The sequence below is a fragment of the Chlamydotis macqueenii genome, chromosome 11 (assembly GCF_036417535.1).
Source record: "Chlamydotis macqueenii isolate bChlMac1 chromosome 11, bChlMac1.mat, whole genome shotgun sequence".
In the NCBI taxonomy this organism is placed as follows: domain Eukaryota; kingdom Metazoa; phylum Chordata; class Aves; order Otidiformes; family Otididae; genus Chlamydotis; species Chlamydotis macqueenii.
Genome location: NC_141566.1, coordinates 14,880,090 through 14,891,521, shown reverse-complemented (window position 1 = coordinate 14,891,521; position 11,432 = coordinate 14,880,090).

Below are 11,432 nucleotides of genomic sequence, written 5' to 3'. Positions count from 1 at the left end.
GGCGGGCGGTAGCGCTGCGGCACGGCGCTGGGAGCTGACGCATGCGCACAGCCGCGCCGGTGCTGCTCTGAGGGCCTTTCCTCAGCGTGCAGGTGCGCCTCGGGCCCTGGCCCGGGGGAGGCCACGTCCAGCCCGAGGTGTGACACCAGCGAGGCACCCCCGGTCTTGTCCTGCTGGCTAAGCAAGCACACGCATGGTTGATGTTAGTGCAGTTGCTGACAGCGTGGCGGGGGGTCGACTCACCTTGGCCAGGTGCCAAAAGCGTGGTATAGCTCAAGGCCCTGCATTACTGCAGGGCTGGGGCAACGCGGAGGGGGCTAGGGAGGGCCGTGCTGTTTGGCAGTGGCTCGTGCCTGTGTGTAAAGCCATCTGGGGAGGAACCTAGGGGAGTCACTGTTCCCTGAGTTGCCCAACTGGGAGCCCATGCTCTCCTCTACTGTGAGAGGATGAGAAACGGGCTCTAGCCACAGCTCCTTGGTCACAGCTGTAAGAGCAGGACTTTGGACCACTAAAATACAGCCCGGTTGTGCTAAATGTGCTGAAAGCAGCAGAGCAAGGCATCAGCCAGGGATTATGAATCGACAAGGAGGGAAAGTGTGTGAGCCATAGAAGATGGCACAGCCAAACAGGCTTCCCAGGTATTTGTGTTCGGGAAGGGGTGGGGGAATGGCAGCTAAATGAGAAGTAGAACTGAATTAAAGAGAAAGGAACTCAGCAAGACAACAGGTGGTAAGAGAGATGAGCGTGGAAAGAAATTAAGGTAAAGAGGTGAAGAAACCGCTGGAGCCAACAGTGATCAGTACAAATCCCCCCTGCTGGATACCATGTGCTGAAAACAGCCTCATCTGAAAGGCAAAGTTGTCATTGCATGGCACATTGTCACTGCGCTGGTTGCTTCCACAGTGGCTTTAATCTTATGCTTTCTTCCTACCTTTTACTAATACCATATGGCAGAGGTACACAGAGATGTCATTTTGATACTAGTTTTTCCAGTTGGGTTCATGTCTAAAATATCTTGCTCCCAGAGGATCCTTGGGAAGGATGGATTGAAAGAGTTTGTGGGTCTATGTATCCATTTACAGTCAGAGGAACTCTCAATATTTTTTTTTTAGCCACTGCAGCAAAATAATTAAAAATGGTTACAGAAAATGAGTTGTCACTTTGAACTGATACGAGGTGAAAAAAATGTCAATAATTAAAAGTGCTTTGAGCTGTAAGTGCATACTGCAGTTTAACATACACAGATTGTACACGTGCACACACACACAACGTGCTTCAACAACGTGCTGCAGCACAGAGAAGCACCATTCGTGACAGGAGTTGGTGTTCTGTGTTGAGAAAACCGATATTGCAGGTGGTTGTATCAGCAAAACAGCTTTCTCTGGTATGATCTGTTGTATTTGCACAGTAGTGGTGATTTCAAAACAGTGATATTGTGCTCAGTGTTAGGAGAAAAGTTGCAGCTGAGTATCCTACTAGTGTGAGAATAAATCAAACTGATAAAGCACTTCTCCTGTGACTAAAACATTTTAAAATATTTCGTTTTGGTTTAGAAAAAAGCTATTAGCTATAATTGACATTATAACTAAATAGAAAAACATGAGGCAAGAATCAAATTCCAGGAGATTGCCTATTTTTCTGAAACTAAGTAACATAAATTATACTTTTTTTCCCCACAAAGTTGTCATCATATTGAATGTGTTAATTGACTCTGCGTTACACTATAGTGAGAAACTCAAATGCTGACGCACATTTAAATATTCAAGCTGCTGCCATTTTACATCATAATACAGCGACGATTTACACTCCTAGCCCTATAGAAATTATTCTGCCGTCTTGTTATTTTGTTCTTCTTATTTTGCACTTTATTAATAAAAAGTTGTCTCCTCATTTAGTTCCAGAAAACACTGCATGTCTTGAGGAAAACCTCTCCTTTCTCTTTGGTGTTCTTTGATTTTTACTTTTCAGTGAATGTTTATTGAATATGAGCTATTGGGAAAAGAAGAAAAAAAAAAAACGCAAAGACAGTCGCTTTGTTTTTTACCTGAAAAAAAACTTTTCCAGTGACTGTGCTTCCTTCCCAAAACAATTATTTTTGTTTCCTTCTGGCAATATTTTTGTCCTCCTTTGGCACAGGGAGCTTTAGAGAGTAACATTTAAAAATACACACAACAGCAAAGATAATTGTGATGGTTGTTTGATTTGGCTCCTGTTGAAATATATGCGATGCAGCGTGTTGCTGTATCGCCCCAGCACCTGCAGAGCTAGGCAGAAAAAGCTTTCTGTGGAGGACCCCACTGATCTTGTGCTCTAGCACAAGGCTGAGAACCAAAGGTGTGGAGTGCGTGATGGAGGCGGAGGCAACATTTTGTAAGCGTTATCTGATAGCGATGTTTAATTCTATGTTCTTTCTGATTTTCCAAGCACGAGTGTATTTTCCTTTCTTTCTAAAGCAACTGAAAATTAACATAGCCAGTTGCTTTATTCTCTTATAGCACCACATTCACAGGCACTCTAGGGATGCCGTACCTCACATGAATACCAAATTCTTACATACTTAGTTTGACTCAGAGGTTCAGCAAAGCAAAAGAATTAATGAGTTTTAGAAACAACATGTCCAGCTGACTTCATTTTTTATCATCGTGATGTTTTATCATCGTGATGGTCACGTGCAGCAGCATCAGATTTGTTTTTAGTTCCTAATGCCAGGTTATGGTTAGCCAATTGATTGCAGTGGGCAAATGACAACCCAAGGAGATTCCAATTTTATGCTAAAATATTTTTACCGTTTTGGTGAGGAGCCCAGCAGGCATTAACCACTAGAGGAGCTTACAGAACTTCTCAGTGCCTTGTTTTTGGCAAAGCTCATCGCCCACAAACTCAATTATTTACTTTCTTCCATTTCAAGAGAACAAGAAATGTCATAATCAAGAATCAAAAAAGACTGAAATTACAAAATAGATCTTGTCATTTGTTCCCAGATACGGCATTAATCCAGTTGCTTTATAGACCTCAGACTTACACAGAGAGCATGCATCTTTCATCAAAGACATGAGCAGTTTTTTTTTTATTTTCTGTAGCCCAGCTGCAGTGGCGTACATTTTACAGTGACTTCAGTGTGTGCAGCTAATTTTTTTAGTTACACTGATGGGAAATAAAACATCATTTATTTCCCTCTAGGCAGTGCCTGATTAAAACAAAACCCAAACATTATATAAGGTCTGTAAGAATATACTGGAGGGAGCTATTTAAGAAAAGTCATTTTAGAAACAAGTTGAATCCTCTAAAAAAAAAAATTGCTTTGGCTGCTGTATTTCTGCTGCATGATTTAAGTATACAAACAAGTATAGTTAGTCAAATCCTACCCTTTCTGCAGTCTAGTACAAGATGTAACTGAAATAAAACAAGGTGAGACCCCTACCATCTCTTCAGTGCTAGCAGCTTCCAAGAGCACAGCCAAACAGCTTCACCAAGACCCCGGCTACCTGCTCAAACAACCCTCGTATTCTTTCTATTTGGACAGTGCTTTAAACCTTCTGAACAAAGGCAACGTGTTTACAGGATGAGATTTCAAGACAGGCACTGCCAGCTTTGCTTTAAAGAGATGCACAAAAAAACTGATTGCAAGGGTTCTGGAGAGAAATTGAAATAAAAGAAGAAAACTGATAATCAATGGAAAATGTTCTAGGAAAAAAGAATACTGAATTGCTGAGCTATCCTGCAGATCCCTCAGTTTTTAGCTTATCAGGAGAAAAAAAAACCCCAATTATTAATGGCCATTCAAATGTAATTTTAAAATGATAATAAGTAATGTTGCTCGTGTGTCCTAGTTGGTAGTCAAATGTGGACATCAAAGGCCTGTGCTAAGGAAACTTGTGTCCAACAAGCTTTGAGCTCTACCCTAAAACACCACAGGCAAACCAGTCTCTTTTCTGCCTTTACTGTACAGCAGCAGCTCAGTTTTAAGCTTTGGAATGATTCTCAGCCTATATATATTAGATACCTAATTGCATTTGCTTGGTTTTATACAAGATTGTTAATCTTATATTCTTTCATTCGCAAATGAGCTACAAAAGGTCCAGGCTTTAAACCTAAAGTGAAACAAAACAAGCCCTCATAAATCCCCTTCAAAAGAACAAATGTTGCCAATAGTGACCGAAACCTTAATTATTTTACCACTGATTATTTTAGCATAAAGCTATATATAAGGTACAGTGCTCACAATCCTAACTAGCTCTTTCATCTTCCGGGATTACAAAATGGAGAGGTTCCTTACTTAATTCATATTAATTGAGTTAAAAGCACACTAGTTTCGACAACGCTCCAGTACAGCAGCACGTTAGCTGTACAAGGTATTACAGCGTGCGCTAGGGCATGTATCCATAAGGACACTATCTTAGTGTTCAGTCCCCTCAAAATGTGTATTTTCCATGTGCTTTGTTCTGGGACAAAGCAATGGCAAATGTTCTGTTGATACAGACAGGTGCTTTCCCTTGACCTAAGTCCAGGTTTGTCTTTCTGAGGTGACTAAAAAAAGTTGATGTATCTTGAGGTTTTGCATGATATGTGTTGTACCCATAATTAGGATCTCATGCTGCAAGTCACTTCTCTTCAAGAAGAGTGTCACTTCATGTCACTGCTTTTTTTTTTTCCTTCTGTCTTGTCCATATAGACGGCAAAGGCTTATGAGCGGGAGCTGTTTCTTTCTACAGGCTTATACAGCAGCTAGCATGATAGCGTCCTGATATTTTCTAGTGCCTCGAGCTGCGCTGTGTTATACAAGTATTTAAGATACAACGTTTTGACATGTATGGACAGAAATCTACCTCTGAAGTACCAGATTTCTTAGCTGTATTGTGGTGTCTCGTGGAGTTATGGATTATACAAACAACTAAGTCGAGCCTGCTCCCGTAGAATTCACAAAGTGATTCTTAAAAGGAGATGAGCATTGCAAATCAGTTTTGTTACAATTACAAAGATAAAATGCCAACAAGAAGTAAGTTTTACACCATTTATGAGGTGTGAAATAATAAATCATTGTTCAGATTCTTCTTTTTGAAAAGGAGAGAACTGCATTAAACATGAATGCTCCACATATGGCATAACCAGGTGGACTTCACTGCTAATATCAAGAACATTGGATTTTTTATTTTATTTCAAAAGTAATAGAAGAATTTCAAACAAATCTGAAAAGGATTAATACAAATCATACTTGTTTTGATTTATGATGTGGTTAATTCAGACTGCACTCTTGTTTTAAATACACAACAGATGTTTGTGGTTACAATCAGTAACTGGAACATGCAAGCCGTTGAGGCTAGAGGTAAGATAAATTTAAAAATCGGTGAAGAATATTAGAACCATTTGGGTTCTAGTATTTTAACAAGGTTTTTTTTTCTGCTAAAAACATGCAAACATAGAAATAGCCAATGCTACTGTCATTTAAATAACCATCTTTAAGTTTCTGAATTAAACCAGTCAAAAGCACTGGATGATTCTTGGAGCGATTGTCAGAGTTACTGTTTCAAGCCATCTGTGGCTTACGGAAAACATCTTCTCCTCATTTGTATTCAATATATTATTAAATCCATCACCACTTCCTTATAAATAAATAAACAAGTCTCAGATTGTAGACCTTGGTTTTCCATCTAGAAAAGGGTTTCGCAGCTATAGATTTAATACATCCCTGTGTTTTTTGAAGTCCTGGAACTATCCAGAATATGTCCTTTACAGTCAGACAATAAAGATATCCTAGACCAGCAGTTCCTAAACGTTCTGGATGAACAAACAATGTTCACTTCTTAATATGTTAGGAATCACTGTCAAACATAACTGAAAACACTGGCTTGTGAGTACTGGCAATCGCTGTGAAGAGTGTCCTGTGGGAATACCTGTGCTAGGCAAGTAAAACTGCAAAATGTATGTAAAGCTTGGGTGTTAGAATGACATTCAGAGTTAAGACTTTCAGAATACAGTCCACAGTTTTGGTCAAGCTCCCTCAAAAGAGGTAGATATTCTGTGTCTATGATTTGGGACTTGACTCATGTGTGTGTAAAGTTTACATGCTTTACCACAAAGAATTCAGATTCTTCTGACTCCCAGAGGAGGTGCAGTTCCATGATCATCTGTATCTTTTACTGGAGGGTGGTGGTGAGGGGGGAGTTTTTAGTTTTCAGCCTGATCTGACTGATTTCAGGCCAGCACTACTGCCTGAGCCAGGGAGTGACAAACGTGCGGTTAGGAAGGGAACTCTCACTGGCAGCACAGTCCTAGCTGGAACACAACTGTGGGAAGGCATTTTTTCAGGCTGTTATTTTAAGTAGGAGAATTTTGATTTATGACCCAGGACAGTCTTGTTTGGAAACCCACCTGGCCACACAAGGTAGCTTTCCGAGAGCCCCACACTCTCCCTGTGAGAAAGGTGAGAGGCCTGATTATTCAGAAAATCTCAGTGATCAACACGCCACTATCTCTCCCACAACAACGGGACATGACCGCCTTGTTGCCAGATCTTGTCCCAGACACTGCTGGCTTTGAGCGTAGCTGATACAAATCACCCTGCACAGCTCTCCATTACTTTGTACTCCAGCAACACTGTCTGTTTGAGTGGTGTGGAACAGCTAGGCAGAGAAGTTGTAAACAAAACACATGCCATTGTGTTTTATTTCAACATCTATGGTTTTCTGAACCGAAATTGTAGACTTTCCAGAAAATTGCATTAGCACTACTGCACAGTCTTTGTGGATTGCCGTTAAATGCCTGACCAACAGCACAGAAGCATCTGAGTGTTGTCCAAAGTGCTTTCCCATTTTCAGTGCTTATGAAGAGTGGTCAAACACTGACATGTGTTGCCTTCAAACTCCTGTATTGTCTTGGAGAGGATAAAATTTAGTTATCACATGAACTACTGCCTGGCAGGAAACCAGCCCTCTGACAGAGGTATAGCAAAGGCTTATAACAATAAGGGCATCTGTGTGTGGGCTAACACTCACCAGGATTTTACAGAGGGCATCAAAAAGTTCTTGCCAGTTTTCAGCTCATCACTTCATAGGAACGCTACACTGTAGTTATCAGCAACCTATTAAATTCAAGTTTAAAAAATGAAAAGCAATTTTCAGTGCAAATAAACTGTGAAGTATATTTGAAAAGTAATGTAAGAATTGCAAATTATTTTTTTTTATGAGCTTTCTTCTAGCAGTAACTATCACACTAATGATGTGGCAGTTGGGACACTAGGAATATTTAAGCTTGATAGTCTAGCCTAAGGACTGCTGTAAGCTTTAATAAGACTATAAAGTCATTACTTCGAGTACCATTTAACATGGTTTCACTTGACAGAAGTCAGAGATGGACAGTATTTTAAAAACCCACGGGTCAGATTCTCTGCCAGTGTACACTGCCGTGCTTCCATGGACTGAACCTGAGCATGAATTCTCATAAATACCCTGGGAGTAAGAAAAAAAAAAGTGTGTTAATCAGATTAAGTGCAGTGTTGGACATTTCACTTTTAAATAGTAAGCCTTACCTTAGACACTGTAAAAATCTAGCAACTGTGATAGTGCCAAATTTGTGTTTACCTCACCTTCTTTCTGTAAGCTAATTTGGTGACATCCTCTGCACAACAAAATAGTTGGGAATAAAGCCACAAAAACGTTTAAACAACACAGGAAAGCCCCCAAAGAGGTTTTAAGTGAAATTAGGTTATAAACTTTCACGTTTCTCCTTCCAGAACAAGCATGATGGGAAACATTCTGCATGTGGTAGCAAGGACCCCAGGGACTGAAATCAACAAATGGCAAGTGAGAGAGGTTTTTTTTTTTCAGGGAAGGGGAGAATCAGGCGGTGTTCACCATGGAAGTCGGGCAGGAGATTAGTTTTAATTTGTTTTAGTTCCGAGTCAAACGTGCTTCTAAATCATCAACAGAGAGACGCGACTGCAGTTGTGACTGCGGGTTTGGGAGGCAGAGGAAGAGGGAGAAGACTGACAGCAAGGATGCCCTTGGCCACAAACGCAGTTTTGCTTTACAAAAGAAGAGATGAATACTGAGCTGTGCAGAACTCAGCTCTATGCAGCAGCCCGGAGAGGACAAGCCTCAAACACGGGACAGGACAAAGGGCAATGGAAGCTGCTTCAGCCTCTGAATTGGATGCTTCTGCTTAAAATATCCTAAAAATTCAGCAGTCTCTCCTCCTGCCTCGACTTAACCAGCTCCAGACACGACTGTAGTACAGCTGTAAAAAAAACCCCACCACGTTTGAATCTGTGCAATTCATTTTACTTTCTTGCACCCATTTTCTGTTCTCTCAATCTGCCTCTTCCCAGTGACTTTGCAAGTTTGAACATCCCATCCCCCTGCCTCCCTCCCCTAAAATGCAGCTTCTACACAGGGTAGTTTGGTCCTATAGCTTCTTATAACTTGATTTTTTTTTTAAGCTAGCTATTGTTTAATTACTACTTTGAAGTCAATTTAGCAGAAAAAAAAATCCCTAGTTTAAGGTGGCTTTTTGCATCCCCACCAAGCTATTCAGCAGGGCATTCATCCAGGATACAAAACTGGGCTGAAGCTTTAGGAGCTGAATGGATCACTCCAGTAGAGATTTAATTTCCATGAAATTCCTCCCTGAAAATCCACTCACTCCTCTTAGATCTGACAGACAGGCAAAGACCAGCCACTACCTTTGAACTGAGTAATTTTTAAATGCAATCCCACCCCTCTTTGCCCCCCATGTAAATATGAATCGCCGAGGCTCACAGCGATTTAAACCACTCATCTCTTCACAGAGTGCAAGGAGCGGGGGAAGGCAAAGTCAAGCACATGGCTCCGCGGAGGCCAGACTGAGGGAGGCTGGATGAATTAGCCCCGAAGCATCCGCTGCCCGCTCCGTCCTGCTGCGGGGACCTCTGCAGGAGCCGCGGCCTGGGCAGCGGGGGCTCCGGTGTCCCCGGGTGCCTGCAGGGACACAGTTGGCAGAAACCTGCGGAAAGCCACCGCCCCCGGTCAGAGAGGGTCCCCAGCAGCGCTGGACACCTCGCTTGTCCCTTTGTACCCGCCCGTGGAGGTGTCCCACCCGCCAGACGTGGCATTGCATTTTGTTTTCCGTTGGGAACGAAACGTTGAGCCCAGCACGGCAGCCGCAGTACGGGGACAGCCTGCTGCGGGAGCCAGCGCGGCGCGCAACCCGAATGCAGTGGACAGGCACGAAGCACTTTGAAAAAGTCTTTTTTTTTTTTTTTTTTTTTTCTTTTTTTTTTCTCTCTTTTCCCCTCGGTTCTCAAACCGTTCCGCAACCCTCGGCGCGGACCGACGCCGGGGGCACAGCGCCCCCTGCCGGCCGCAGCGCGGCCGCCCCCCGGTACCGGCGGCCGCGCCGTCGAGGTTATCGGGATCCCTGGGTTTCGGTTATCCGGACCCGGCAGCCGCACCGCTGGGGCCGGCAGCCCGGGGCTGGGAAATCCCCGCCGGTCACGGCGGAGGCTCGGCGGCTGCCCCGGTGAAACCTTCCAAAAGGTTTCTGGAAGTGCAAAACGAAGGCACGGTTGTGGATTTTCTCCCCCCTCCTCCCCGTGCAGCTAACAGGGATTCCTTCCGCTTGTGTCTTTTAGAAAATATTTACCCCCAAGTCATCAAGTGCATCACTTAATGGTTGGGCCCAAACATGTTTTTAAAAGTATTTCTAAAGCTTTACTATTCCAGGCATGCAAGACCTTTTCAACATTTAGCTCATTTTCAGCAGCTTCCACTCCGCTTATTTTCCCGAGTATTGCTGCGTTTCCAGCTCCTCTGTGCAAGCCTCCTTTCTGAGCCCAGGTTGCTGGTTTAACTTCACTCAGACTCTTGTTGTACATCTTTGCGTTAAGAGCCACTCTTCATTTAATCTTAAATTTGCTGTTTTTTCACCTAAGCCTTCTTTTAAACCTTGAAGCTCAAGATCTTTCTCAAAGCTTGCCTTTTGCTGTAACTGGGGAGTTTCGCAGTGAACCTAATTTTCCTTATTTTTTTTTCTTTTTTTCCTCCTGCAGTTAGCTGTTCCAGCTCGGCACCCGCCAGGTCCCTTTCTGGGTTTCCACGCGTGGCTCTGAGCCGCCAGTGGCTCCTGTGCAGTTTCTTGCTGCAAAGCTGTGAAAGCCTTTGCGTTCCAGGCCCGATGACCCTCTGTTCCCTGGGAGCTCCCACAGCGAACTCACCAGCCCCACAGCAGGCGGAATCCCCTCCTGTTTCCTCCTTCAAAATGTTTCTCTTTGCACCTACTAACTTAGGTTCACATAATTGAGCAATGAGTTTGAGAACACATTATTTCCTTTCAAACCCCTTTTCCTCTAGAATTTTGATAATTTTTATACTTATCCTATTGTAGAGTTTTTACACTCTCTTTGCTCTCTCTAAAGGCAATTTTTCAAGCATCAGTGATTTAGATTGATTGGCTTGACTAAAAAAAGTCCTCTGCGCTGAAATTAGGAGAAAATAGCTCCTCCCAATGTTTTCTCTCCATTCCTAAGGTTTGTTTCCTGTCACAAGGAAAAAAAAAAGTTAGAACAATATACTTTCACTTTTATGTGAATGCTGATGATTTTTACTGTAGAAAGATTTAGAACTTTGAATACCTTTCTTTAGCAGTTTTCCTATAAGGCTGCAGTAGGGAACTCACACAGCAAGGTAGTTCTCGTCCGTATAAACAAGGGTCTTAGCAATGTTACAACAAGCTAACTAAACTATACAGGAGCTCAGCTGTGTTTTAGCTGTTGTGTGATATTAAAGCTGTTGGCATGTTATTAGTTGCTGGAGGAAATCTTTTAGAACTATGTTTTTTCAAACCAAATAAAAATGTGTAGTTCATGCATTAAGCAAAACTTATTCTGTAAATAAAGTACGTTTTACAGGACCCATGTTTGAAATGTTTACATTTAGGGACCGAGGATTACAAACTATACTTGTTGTAAACTCACTTCTTTATTTAATCACATCACCACTGAAACTCTTCAAAGGTACTTGCTTTATTTTAACATTTGCCCTGGGATCTGAATATATGAAATGCTGCCGTGATTTAGGTGCTAAGTGTTATTTAAGAGCTGTGGAGGTGTCAGACCTTATTACGCCGAATTACTAGAAAGCTATACATAATATAGACAGGCAATATATGCTGCCTCTGGTAACCCTGACAATTGCCCTTTAATCCTGACCTAAGGGATTTCTGATATTCCAGTCGTAGTCCATTCTTTGCCTACAAACAAGGACAGACACAATTATACAGTCATGTAAGTTTTGCTAGGGAAAAAAACTTCTATAGGAACTTCAAGGGTATCTGCCAATCCGTATCACTGAAAACTAAATGAGGGCATGAATCAAAACCTTCAGGAGTGAAAAATTTAGAGTACTTCATGATGCTATTTACTCAGAGTTATGTGTTCAGGTATGTTTTAGTGCACCATAATT